General features: G+C 40.7%; 2 pseudogenes; both read right to left on the bottom strand.

Moving 5' to 3' along the window:
* Positions 1–4,865: 4,865 nt before the first annotated feature.
* On the bottom strand, positions 4,866–5,553 carry LOC134806960 (thyroid hormone receptor-associated protein 3-like; annotated as a pseudogene).
* Positions 5,554–5,819: 266 nt separating this feature from the next.
* LOC460245 (thyroid hormone receptor-associated protein 3-like) overlaps positions 5,820–10,356 on the bottom strand; it is an 84,776-nt pseudogene continuing 80,239 nt past the window's right edge.

Genomic DNA, 10,356 nt, shown 5'->3' with positions numbered 1-10,356 from the left:
CGAGCCCTCACCAGTCACTGAATCTGCAGGCACCTTGACTTGAAACTTGCCAGTCTCCAGCACTGTTAGAAATAAATTTCTGTTGTCTATAAGGTACTGATTCCATGGTATTTTGTTATGGCAGTCTGAACAGACTAGGGTGACAGCTTTGGTGGGGGCGATTATTCAGTCTACCACACCCACTGTTTCTAATATATATTAAATGCAGTGAAGGCAGAGGGTGTTGGGATTGATTATAATCCCACATCTAGTGAAAAAAGCAGCTTCTGTGTGGCTATTGAAAATGAAAATTATTTGGCAAATAAATAAGTATTAATCCAAATTTTCTTGACCCTTTACTATTTTTAACTAAATCACTTTAGGCTTTAGTTCCTTTTATTCATTGAACAGGTATTTTTGTAGAGCATTTGACACATGTGTCCCAGGTTTTGGGACATCAGTAGTTCACACAGAGGGCAGAAAACAGACAGATCACCAGAAAAACAGAGTAGGCGTGAGAAGATATGAGCTCAAGATATGCCTACTGAGCAGTGTGAGCAGGCAGTCAGGTGAATCTGGACGTATGGGGATCAGCTCTCCACACATACTGGGCTTAGGATATCTCACCACCAATGAGCCAGTGTGCATGCCATACTGTGCCTAGAGCTCCAAAATCACCACTGCAGTGCAGTTCAGCATTGGTATGCGTCTGAATCACCTGTAAAGCTTGTTCATCACCCACCACTCTCAGAGCTTCTGAATCAAAAGATCTGGGGTGAGGACCTGGGATTAATATGTGTAACAAATGCTAAAGATCATTCTCAGTAAAGCTTAAGAATTTTCACACTCCTGTCTTGAAGCCCTCATTGACATTTATGTCCCAGAGGCAGTTATTGTGAAACAGAGGAGTGCGTCATAGGAATCCAACCAAATGCCAGCTTGGTAACTGCCACATTTATGACCTTGAATCTATACTTTTAAAAAATTATTTGTATAAATTTATGGGGTACAAGTGCAGTTTTTTTTACGTGCATTGATTATACATAGTGGTCAAGTCAGAGATTTAATATATCCATCACCTGAATACTATATATTGCACCCATTAAGTAATTTCTCATCATCCTCCCCCTCTCATCCTCCCATCCTATTGGGTCTCCATTATCTATCATTCCACTCTCTATATTCATGTGTACATATATTTTAGCACTCACATATGCATGAGAGTATATAATATTTGACTTTCTGTGTTTGACTTGTTTCACTTAAGATAATGACCTGCAGTTCCATTCATGTTGCTGTAAAAGACATAATTTCATTTTTTTTGGCTTAATAGTGTTCGATTGTGTATATATACCACGCTTTCTTTATTCATCCATCCATTCATGGACATTTAGGTTGATTCCATATCTTTGCTATTGTGAATAGTGCTGCAATAAACATACAAGTGCAGGTATCTCTTTGATAAATTGATTTCCTTTCCTTTGGGGAGATTCCTTTAACAGATTGAGAAATCTCCCTATGGTTCTCCACGTAGGTTGTACTAATTTAAATTCCCACCAAGAATATATAAGAATTCCCTTTACTTCAAATACTTCCCAACAACTGTTATTTGCTGTCTATTTAATAATAGCAATTCTGACTGGGTAAGGTGATTATCTCATTGTGGTTTTAATTTGCAACTATTTGCAAATTATTCATCTGACGGGGGATGATGATTTGTGAAGTTGAGCATTTAAAAATATATGTTTTGGCCATTTGTATGTCTTCTTTTGAAAAAACATTTATTCATGTCCTTGGCCACTTTTTAAATTTTTCAATTATTTTTATTTTAATTTAATTTTATAATTATTATTTTCTTGAGATGGAGTCTTGCTCTCGTCTCCCAAGCTGGAGTGCAGTAGCGTGATCTCCCCCAGGCTGGAGGGCAGTGGTGTGATCTTGGCTCACTGCAACCTCCGCCTCCCAGATTCAATCGATTCTCCTGCCTCAGCCTTTCAAGTAGCTGGGATTACAGGCACCCACCACCACGCCCAGCTAAGTTTTGTATTTTTAGTAGAGACGGGGTGTCACCATGTTGGCCAGGCTGGTCTTGAACTCCTCACCTTAGGTGACCCGCCGTCCTCTGCCTCCCAAAGTGCTGGGATTATAGGCATGAGCCACCGTGCCCAGCCATTTTTAAAATGGTTTTAAATTATTATTATTATGTTTTTGAGACAGAGTCTCGCTCTGTCGCCCAGGCTGGAGTGCAGTATTGTGATCTCAGTTTACTGCAACCTTTGCCTCCCAGTTCAAGTGATCCTGGTTCCTCAGCCTCCCCAGCCAGTATCTGGGATTACAGGTGCACACCACCATGTCTGGCTAACCCTGTAAAGACAGGGTTTCACCATATTGGCCAGGCTGGTCTCGAACTCCTGACCTCAAGTGATCAGCCTGCCTTGGCTCCCGAAGTATTGGGATTACAGAAATGAGCTACTGCACCTGGCCTTATTTTTAATTTTTGCAGGTGCATGGTAGGTGTATATATTTATGGGGCACAGGCTTTGCCATTTTTTAATGGGAATATTTGTTGTTTTTGTTGTTGATGTTGAGTTGTTTGAGTACCTTGTATATTCTGGATATTAATCCCCCATTAGATGAATAGTTTGCAAATATTTTCTCCTATTCTGTGGGTTGTCTTTTCGCTTTGTTGATTATTTCTTTTCCCATGAAGAAACTTGTTAGTTTAATTAAATCCCATTTGTCTACTTTTGTTTTTGTTTCCCATGTTCTTGAGATTTTAGTCACAAATTATTTGCCTAGACCAACGTATGAAAGAGTTTTCTCTAGGTTTTATTCTAGTATTTTTATAGTTTTAGGTCTTACATTTAAGTCTTTAATTCATTTTGATTAATTTTTGTATATAGTAAGAGATAGGGATCCAGTTTCATTCTTCTACATATGGCAATCCAATTATCCTAGCACCATTTATTGAAAAGGGTGTCCTTTCCCCCAGTGTATGTTTTTGTCAGCTTTGTCAAAGATTAATTGGCTGTAAATATGTGGCTTTATTTCTGGGTACTCTTTCTGCTCCATCCACCTATGTGTCTATTTTTATATCAGTACCATGTTTTTTTGGTTACCATAGCCTGGTAATATAATTTGAAGTCGAGTAATGTGATGCCATCAGCTTTTTTTTGCTTCGGATTGCTTTGGCTATTTGGGTTCTTTTTTAGTTCCATATTAATTTTAGGATTATTTCTCTAATTATGTGAAAAATGGTGTTTGTATTTTGATAGGAATTGCATTGAATCTATAGATTGCTTTGGGAAGTATGGTCATTTTAACAATATTAATTTTTTTACTCCATGAGCATGGGATGTTTTCCATTTGTTTGTGTCATCTACAGTTTCTTTCATCAGTGTTTTATAGTTTTCCTCATAGAGATGTTTTACCTCCTCGGTTAAATTTATTTATTTTGGTATTTTTTTATATATATATGTGTGTATATATATATGTGTGTGTGTGTGTATATATATATATATATAATATATATGTAACATCTGCCACTTCATTTATTTGCAGGAAGAGTTAAAAAACATTTTAAGGGAGATTTTCATTTTCCCGCTAAACATGAATCATCAAGTAAAACTAACTTAACTATAGAAATGTAGCAAAGTAAGAGGAAAGCAGCACAACAACTCAAGAGGCAAAGTCTCAGAAGAGGTGGGTGCAGTCTGCGTATAACATATGCATAAACGCCCTATGATTCACTTGCTCAGGACCGCCTCCCCTGAAGACAAGCACAAGGACTCATTTTAAGAGGATGTTTCCCCGCAAACATCTGAGAATGCTTCAATTTAAACAGCTTAAGGTTAAAAAGACAAAACAAACAAACAAACAAACAACACAAACAACTAACTAAAGACCCCAAAAAACTCCATGAACCACCCAGCCATAACCACCTCCCTTAATCGATCATAGGAGTTTTTCATTTTATAAAAAGATTAATAAAAATATTGAAAAAATTATTTTCTCATCTTATATTTGTAAAGACAATATAATTCATAAGTTTTTTAGAAAACAGACCAGACACTGCCCTCCAGTTTCCACCCCATTGCTGGAAGGATCAGCAGGACTAGAAAGTTTGGGATACCGAAGCTGCTGGTGGAGTATGGGAAGTCCAGCCCAGAAGAAATCAGGAAATAGGGCTCAGGGGCACGTGAGGTGTGGTTAGGAGCAACTCCACGTGATACATGGCTGTGCAGAAAAGGGGAACACAAGGTGGTCAGAAGGCCTTAAACTCCTCCTTGACATACAAAACCGGTTTTTACAAAGATCCAAGCAATTTGGTCCCAAACTGAGGTGAACACTTCAAAGTTTATTCACATGCTTTGTTTTCTCTTTTAAGAATCAAAGTTTCCCAAATTAAATGTTTCTAATATTACTACATAGGCCTAAAAAAAGAAAAGAAAAAAAAAGAAGGGCTTTTAAAATCAGGATGGGGAGAAGAGATTGAAAATCATCAAATTAGTCTTCTTAGCTCCAAATGAAATGAAATTCAGAACAAAACTGTTGGTTTCTGATAGGAAACAAAAATTCAAGCATCGCTGTCCCGCCCTACCCTTGCCCCAATGCCATACACCAGCAACAAATGAGAAAAACAGCTAAAGCCCAATGAGTTGTGTTCTGCTCAAGAGCTGGGCCTGATCCCTGGGCTCCACAGCCAGCCTCCTCTGTCCAGTGGGAGGCAGTGCCAGGGATGACTTCCATGGTAGTACAATCTGCATGGCCGGTGAGGGGTGGGGTAGGATTTTCAGAATCTTCTTGAGGTTCCTCTGTTTAGCTCCTCGCAGCCATCTTCCCAGCACCTCTCTCCCCTGGGCAAGGAATCCCATCAAGAGTGGCCCCTACTTGGTTGTGGGCTATAAATTGTCCTTCTCTTCTCAGTTCTCTGTCCCACTCTTGTTGTCTTCAATCTCCCCTTCCTCCCCACTGAATTTGTCATGGGCCACCTTAGGTCTGGTACTTGATTTCTGGAACATGAACCGGACCTGACCCAGAGGAAAGGCTCCTCCGCCTGGCACCGGCTCACCCACTTGTCACTGCCTTCACCTTCATGGTCATCATGCAAGTAATGCTTCTTGCTTTTGGGTGTGTACTCTGGGTCCCACTCCTCTTTCTGGTTTCTTTTTTGAAAATCGTTGCTGTTGTTTTTATTGTTCCCAGAGTAGTTGCCTCTGCCCCAGCCTCTTCCTCTGGCTCAAAATGGAAAGGTTCCTCGAGCTCTGCCACTTCCTCTTTCACTTGGACCCACCAAGACTTTGGTCCCCAGTCTCGATTTCTCAAAGCCCGTGGTGCTTTCCTCTCTTTCCTCTGTCTCTTCCGTGTACTCTTCTGCTTTGTAGGAGTGAGATGACTGGGAGGAAGGGAGGATCTGGACCTGTCTCTCGATCTCTGGTGCTTCTTCTGCTTCTTTGATCCTTTATGAGTTTTCTCTGTTTTCTCAGCTGACCTTTTCCTCGAGGGCCTGGAGTCTCAGGAATCCACTGATCCTCTCGATTTACCTCATTTAAGATCTCTCTCCTGGCTGGGCATGGTGGCTCATGCCTGTAATCCCAGCAATTTGGGAGGCAGAGGTGGGTGGATCACTAGGTCAGGAGATTGAGACCATCCTGGCCAACATGAAATACAAAAATTAGCTGGGGGTGGGGGCACATGCCTGTAATCCCAGGTACTTGGGAGGCTGAGGCACAAGAATCACTTGAACCTGTGAGGCAGAGGTTGCAGTGGGCCAAGATCATGCCACAGCATTCCAGCTTGGACGACAGAGTGTGACTCTGTTGGAAAAAAAAAAATCTCTTACGACGTTCAATATCAAGGCTGAGAGCAACAGGATCATCTTTGTATTTTCCCTCAGCGTTGCAGCCAGGTACTGGGGGAAACGTCTATTCTTCTGTGTATCTCTGGGCTTTTCTTGTTTTTGGCTGCCTCCTGCTCAGTTCGTCTCTTTAGTATTTAGTAAAGCGTTCATGTAATGTCATTCCTGAGGACCGAAAGTGATGCTCTTTAACATGGTGAATAATGGTCACTATATGTTGGGCAAACAGTTCTGAGGGGCTACGCTGAGACTGAGCTGACTGTATGTGCTGGAAAATGGAACAAAACTCCTGTTCCTTTTTGTTGCTATGGACTAGATCTCGGCAAAGCTTGCGTTCCTGAGCCAATAAGCCATTGGGTCGTGCAAAGTCCTCATCAAAAGAGTCCATCCGGACATTGCCCTGTGTCTCTCGAGTAATGGAAAAGGAAGACTTCCCTGTGGAAAAGTCTCCTTTCACTTCCAGCTTGTCTCGGCTCTCAGAAGTCTTTCTTGGGGGAGGCGATGAGCTTTTCTCCTGGACTGCTTTGTAAGCAGTCACTCAGAAATTCTTCTCAGGCACAAAGCCCTTGTGCCCACCTTTGGTTCTCTTGCCCCGATCCTCCTTTTTGGATCTCTCTGGGAAAGACTCCTCCTCCAGCTCCTCTGTTTTCCTCTGCTTTTCCTTCTCTGGAGGTGCATATACCAGGCCCTCCCATTTGCCTGACTTCTCCTCCTCCTGGTTTTCGTTTGCATCTATGACTTTAGACATATTTTGGGTTCATCATCAAACTCAGATTCCTTCCTTCCCTTAGCTTTGTCCTTATCTTGATCATCCATCTCTTCCTTGTGGAAGTCAGCCATCTTCTTCTCAAAGTCATTTCGGAGCTTATACCTTTTGGGAGACTGACTGCCCTGAAAAGGCTTCTCAGAATCAGTTTTGGGAGCAAAAGAATCAGATTTCATTTTTCCATCACCCAAGTCTGTGTCAGAGAAGCTCCCTTTCTCTTTTATTTTTTCTTTATCTGTATTTGTTTGTTTCCGTTCCTTATCTTTTCTATTCTCTGTCTTCTGCTCTTCTAGGTACCTCTTTGTACAGGCTGCTCCTCCTGGAGCAGCACTCTCCTCCTTCTGAGATGAGACATATGTGGAGCCAATGGATGGTAAATTCTTACCCACAGGGCTGTTTTTGGATGGACTCAGGGACCCAAGAACCATGGTCGAACTGAACTTGGTGTGTCCCAGGCTGATACTCAGCACCGCTTGGCAGAGTTGAGCTCATGTGGGATGTGCTGGAAAGTGGAGGACTAGGTTTTGGCACGGGGCTAGGAAGGAGTGACCGCTGCCTCACCACCACAGACTGGAGGGGGCTTTTGAGAGCTGCAATTTGCTCCCGAGGACTCAGCTCAGAAACTGCTGAGGCCCCTGATGCAGAACCAGTGCCGTAGGTGGCATCTGGCCATGGCTTCGAGCTCTCAGATTCTTTTGTATCTTGAGAGGTGCCTCCAGAGAATGTCTGCTCCCTGGCCTCATCTCCCTGGTTATCCCCGGTAGCCTGAGATGGCCGGCTATCCTTGGAAGAGGACTTTTCTCCTTTGCAGACTTGCGCTTAGAAGATTCAACTCGGCTATGGTTGGAGGAAGAACGAGAGGATGAGGAGCGCCTTGACTGGTCAGAAGACGACTTATCAGAGTTTCTAGAATGGCTCCTGGACCTTGGTGAAGGGGACCTTCTCGCTGGGGACCGGGATCTTGAACGGCCCGTATGCTTGCCGGCAATTCTGCCAATTTGAGCGGTAGTTTCCATAGCCTCCTCGGTTATACTGGCCCCATGGATAAAAGCCTCTGTTGCGCCCACGGAAATAATAGGGCCTTCTATATAGCCTTTGTTGTGACCTCGGAAATCCCGATTCTGTTATACTCTTGGGTGGTTTCTTTCTCTGTTATGAGCTGGAGAATATAATCTGGAACGAGACCTAGAACTCAGCCTGCACTTCCTTGAACCAGAGACAGATGGCCTTAGGGACCGAGACTTCCAACGTGAACAAGAACGAGATCTTGATGCAGATCCTGAGCGAGGAGAGCGAGATCCAGACTTGGATTTGTTTTTGACAGCTCTGAAGAGAGGATCACTTTTCAATTACACCTTATTTGAACAGTGATTCGACTTGCACCGGATCCCAGACACTACCCCAAAAGAACACTTGCAGCACCAGTGGCTTCGTCAATTTACGAGTCAGGATACACTTCTGGGCCTGCCGCAGCGATCCCCGCTGCAGCTCGCAACGGCACAACCAGCCAGAACCTCGCCTCCGGTATTTTATATTTTTATAGCTATTGTAAATGTGATTGCCTCTTGATTCTCAGCTAGATTGTTATTGGTGTATAGAAATGCTATTGATTTTTGGACATTGTTTTTGTATCTCACAACTTTACTAGATTCATTTATCAAACTAAGGGTTTTTGGTGGTGTTTTTAGGTTTTCCAAATTACGCAGAGACAATTTGAGTTCCTCTCTTCCAATGTGGGTGTCTTTTATTTCTTTCTCTTGCCTAATTACTCTGGCCAGTACTATCGGTACTATGTTGAATAGGGTGGTGAAAGTGGGCGTCCTTGTCTTGTTCCAGTTTTTATGGGAAAGGCTTTCAACTTTTCTTCATTCAGTATGATGTTGGCTGTGGGTTTGTCGTATATGGCCTTTGTTATTTTGAGGTACATTTCTTCTATGACTACTTTGTTGAGGGTTTTTATCATGAAGGGATACTGGATTTTGTGAAATGCTTTTCCTGCATCTATTGAGATGATCATATGGATTTTGTCCTTAATTCTGTTTATGTAATGTATCACATTTATTGATTTGTGTATGTTGAACCATCTTTGTATTCCCGGTATAAAACCCAGTTGAGTGTGGTATACTATCTTTCTGATGTGTCATTGGATTTAATTTGCTAGTTTTTTTTTTTATTTTTGTGCCTATGTTCATCAGGGATATTGGTCTGTAGTTTTCTTTGTTCTGTTGTGTGCTTGTCTGGTTTTGGTATCAGGGTTATACTGGCCTTGTAGAATGAGTTAGAAAGAATTCCCACCTCCTCAGTTTTTTGGAACAGTTTCAGAAGGATTGAGATTAATTCTTCTTTGTATGTTTGATAGAATTTTACTATGAATATATCTGGTCCTGGGCTTTTCTTAGTTCAGAGATTTTTTTTGTTATGGATTTAATGTTCTGTGCATTATTGGACTGTTCAGGTCTTCTATTGCTTCCTGGTTCAATCTTGGGAGGTTGCATGCTTCCAGGAATTTATTAATTTCCTCTAGGTTTTGTAGCTGGTGAATGTATGGTTGTTCATAATAGTCTCTGATGATCTTTTGTATTTCTGTGGTATCATTTATCATGCCTCCTTTCTCATTTCTGATTTTATTGGGTTTTCTCTCATTTTTTCCTGGTTAGCATATCAAGCAGTTTATTGATTTTGTTTATCTTTTCAAAAAACCAACTTTTTGTTTCACTGATCCCTTGTGTGTATATATATATTTTTGGTCTCTATTTAGTTTAGTTCTGCTCTGATTTTTCTTTTTTTCCTTCTACCAAGGGTTTGGTTTGTTCTTGTTTTCCAGTTCCTTGAGATGCATCAATAGGTTCTTTATTTGGAGTCTTTCTATTTTTTTTTTTTTTTTTTTTTTGGTGTAGGCATTTATTGCTACAAACTTCCCTTTTAGCACTCTTTTGCTGTATCCTGTAGGTTTTGGCATATTGGGTTTTGATTTTTGTTTGTTTCAAGAATTTTTTTATTTACTCCTTATTTCTTTCATTCAGTCATTCAGGAGCATGTTGTTTAATTTTCATGTATTTGTATCATTTCCAGAGTTCTCTTTGCTATTGATATCTAGCTTTATTTCATTGTGGTCTGATTTCAATTTTTTGAAATTTGTTGAGACTTGTTTTGTGTTCTAACATATGGTCTAACCTGGAGAATGTTTTATGTGCTGATGAGAAAAATGTGTATTATGCAGCCACTGGATGAAATGTTCTGTAAATGATTTTTAGGTCCTTCTGGTCTAATGTGCAGTTTAAATTCAATATTTCTCTGTTCATTTTCTGTCTAGATGAACTGTGTTATGCTGAGAATGGGGTGTTGAAATTCCTATCTATTGTTGTATTGGAGCCTGTCTTTTCTTTTAAATCTAATAATATTTGCTTTATATATATGGGTGCTTCAGTTTTGGGTACATATGTTTAGAATTTTTATATCTTCTTACTGAATAGATCCTTTTATCAATATATAATGAGATTCTTTGTCTCTTTTTACTGTTTTTGATTTAAAGTCTGTTTTATCTGATATAACTACTCTGCCTAATTTTGGTTTCTGTTTGCATGTAGCTTCTTTTTCCATGCCTTTACTTTCATTCTGTACATGTTTTTACAGATGAGATGAGTTTCTTGTAGGCAGCCTATACTTGAGTCATTTAAAAAAATCCATTCAGCAAGTCTATATTTTTTTTAAGTGGAAAGTTTAATTTGTTTACATTCAGGGCTATTACTGACAC

This window comes from Pan troglodytes, chromosome 2, assembly GCF_028858775.2.
Source record: "Pan troglodytes isolate AG18354 chromosome 2, NHGRI_mPanTro3-v2.0_pri, whole genome shotgun sequence".
In the NCBI taxonomy this organism is placed as follows: Eukaryota; Metazoa; Chordata; class Mammalia; order Primates; family Hominidae; genus Pan; species Pan troglodytes.
This window is presented reverse-complemented; position numbering and strand designations above follow the sequence as displayed.